The 2933-nt window shown below is 58.2% G+C and overlaps 1 long non-coding RNA gene across 1 annotated transcript; it reads left to right on the top strand.

Moving 5' to 3' along the window:
• The first annotated feature begins 1149 nt into the window (after positions 1-1149).
• Positions 1150-2438, top strand: LOC105861871 (uncharacterized). Its single transcript, XR_001149759.3, has 3 exons — positions 1150-1512; positions 1701-1829; positions 2106-2438. It is a non-coding gene; the product is annotated as an uncharacterized LOC105861871 (long non-coding RNA).
• The last annotated feature ends 495 nt before the right edge of the window (positions 2439-2933 follow it).

Genomic DNA, 2933 nt, shown 5'->3' with positions numbered 1-2933 from the left:
AATACCTCTCCCCTCGGCTCATAGACTGTCAGTCAGTGAAGATTTTTTTTCTTTGGTTGGTGGATTATATCGTCGGCTCCCTGTTAAAATGTATTCACACACTGGGGGGAGTGAGCGGCACTGAGTACTAAATCATTAAGGATCCAACAGACTATTTTGTCCCATGGCTGAGAGTAGGACTATGAAGGACGGGGACAGGAGAGGAGTATTGTTGACGGCTGGAAGGGAGGATGAAAGCGGCTGCAGCACTGATTTCCAGGGAGGTCACGCGGGTGGGGTGGTGCTAGGGGCCAGCCATGAGCACAAGCATCAATAATAACCTCGCAATTTGGGGAGACATTTTCCTTTAAGCTCATATTTTTTGGCTTTATTTGGGGGAGGGGTCGGAGGGGTTGTGGGGGTGGGTAGCCCCTTAGTGCCTGGCGTAGCGTGCTTTGGGAGACGCCGGGAAAGCCTTGGGAGTGGAAAGTTGCCATTCACCTCTTGGTGGTGCCACCACGGGCACTTGGGCGCTCTTGGAACCCATCCTCCAGGGAAGTGAGTTTCGGAGCTGGCCCGGGGTAGGTGGCTGCTTGGCGGTTAGGAGCTCATTCGAACGGCCTGTCATTCTTGGAGTCTGCGAAGCTGGAGACTGGCACAGGCTCTGTGATCCGCTCCAGTTTCCCCCAGCTTGCCACCCTCGCCCTGGCCGTTTACAAATGGGGGGACTTTGGACACACAGAGGGACCACAGGGAATGGACAAGATTTTTCCCTCTGTGCACACCGCTCCAAGTCCTCAACTGCGGTGGCCATTCTCCCCTCCAGGCTAACTCAGGTCGTCTGTCTCCGCCCCATTTGCCCAGCCACACACCGCCCGACTTTCTGCTCTCTGGCCGTCTGGACTCCTTCCGCTCTGCCCCGCCCCCTCCCGGCCGCCACCTGCACCCGAAGCGCTCCTGCCCAGGTTCAGAGGTCCGAGGTTCCGCCCCTGCCGAGGTCCCGCCCTGGGGAGCCTGCAGCGCCTCTTGAGCCCAGCGGCCGGCGGACCTCCCGAGGGCGCCTCAGTCTCCGCAGCGCCGACAACTGGCCCGACAGGGGCGCGCAGGCGGCAGGGCGGGCTTGGCGGGAACCGACCGCATGCAGCCCGAGTGCGCCGGCGCAGTGGCCATCCCGCGGTGCATTGTGGGAGAAGGGGCGGAGCGTCGTGCGGGAGCCTGAGCGCTTCAGCGGCTGTTGGGCAGGGCGGCTGGCTTCCCGGTGGGCTCTGAGGGAGAAGCGAGCAGCCATGCAGGCCCCAGACGCAGGTGCAGCGGGAGGCGCAGGCGGTGAGGCGAGCGATGCTGGGGCAGGGGGTGTCCCTGCAGGCCCCAGAGGCACTGCAGGATGCGGCGGCGCGAGACCGGAGGGCGCTGTGGCTGACAGGCTCCCTCGGTTGAGGGGGCATCGCACGCTCCAGGGCAGGGTGAAGAGACCCGGGTCACGGTGTCGGCCTCAGCCTCGGAAGGAGGCCCTGGGCGCAGAGTGCTGGAGTCGTATCCTTTGCAAAGAGCTCCCAGGGTCAGGGCACGGATGGCCTTGGACGGGCAAGGAGAGATTCGAGGGGCCGGGCAGGGGGGACGTCCTGAAGAGATGGTGTGTGAGGGGTCCCGGGTGGGCTGAGGGACGGCCTCAGAGGAAGGACGCCCGAGGCACGAAGTCGCCTTAACGGCATCTCCACCAGCGCCCTCACAGAGCCTTTCCTGCCCTTCGTGGAGGCGGAGATTGCCCACCTGTACCTGGCCCCAGGTGGCGGACACCTCGCAGGGACGGTCCACCGGGAGTTCGCAGTGATTGGCAGTGGCCTGGTTCTGTAAGTGCCAGGAAGGGGCGGGGCTGAGTGGGACTGGCAGCCGGTGATGGAGGCAGTCTCAGCTCGAGGGGGGGGCGCTGTTGAACGCGTGGAGACACCTAAGGGTTAAGCCTGTGCTGAGCCTGTCGCTGCCTGACGGGAGCGCTCTAAGCAAGACACCTAAGGATTAGGTCGAATGGCCACGGGGCTGGGGCTGGGGCTGGGGCTAGGGCTGGAGGTCGGGGGAAATGAGGAGTTAGCTCCGCTAATGTGATTTTCCTTTTCCCTCACTTTTAGCCCAGTAACTGCTGAAAACTCTGGCCTCCTCCAAATTTCTGTCACCTCCTTGCTCAACCAGCTTTCCGTGGTGGTGCAGACAGACCATGCAGCGCTTTGTGCCCGGATTTTCGCTAAGCCTCTGCGGGGAAAGGGCGGTTGAAGTCCGGTCTTGTGTCTGTTCCTGGGCAGCGCAGCCCTCCCTAGGTCAATGATTCCTGTAGTAGTGGCCACTTTATTGGGCGGGGGGTGGGGGGGAAGCTAATTGTTTGACTGCACTGACCCTTGGGTGCTCTCTACCCACTCGTTCGGATTGCTGCGTAAATGCTTGTTACCACTGAAAATAAAACGGAGCTACTTTTCTGTGTTTGAGTTTCTTTTCAGCTGTTGCGCGTCCGGGTTTTCTCACCTTTGTCCTCGGGTTGGCGCAGAGACCCTGGGATTCGGAGAGTCAAGTAGTGCAAGGTAATGGAAGATAGTTTAGGAAACGCAAGAAGATGAAAACCAACTGAGTCTGGGTCCTGTCTCAGCATTAATTACCCGTCAGCATTTTGAAATACTTTTGTACTTTTATAGTTTTATTATACATTAAATGTACAGCAGTCATACAAACATATAAGGTTTTGCAGGTTTAATACTAGGCCTTTTGCCCGAAATGTTTTTATGGTGACCTTGGAGCTTCACCTCTTTCTGAAGAGCTTCAAAACCATGTTATTGAATGGATGCGTGAAAGATGCATTACAATGTAATTGTTGAGCACGTAACTTGTTCTAATTTTTTCCCCTATCAGACATAAGGATTCATAGGGAGTCTTGTATAAACATCGCTGCATGAATGGTTGTTTCCTTC

The sequence above is a fragment of the Microcebus murinus genome, unplaced genomic scaffold (genome assembly GCF_040939455.1).
Source record: "Microcebus murinus isolate Inina unplaced genomic scaffold, M.murinus_Inina_mat1.0 scaf003_hap2_Mmur4.0, whole genome shotgun sequence".
Lineage (NCBI taxonomy): Eukaryota > Metazoa > Chordata > Mammalia > Primates > Cheirogaleidae > Microcebus > Microcebus murinus.
The sequence above is the reverse complement of the archived record's forward strand: the minus strand, read 5'-3'. Positions and strand labels throughout refer to the sequence as shown.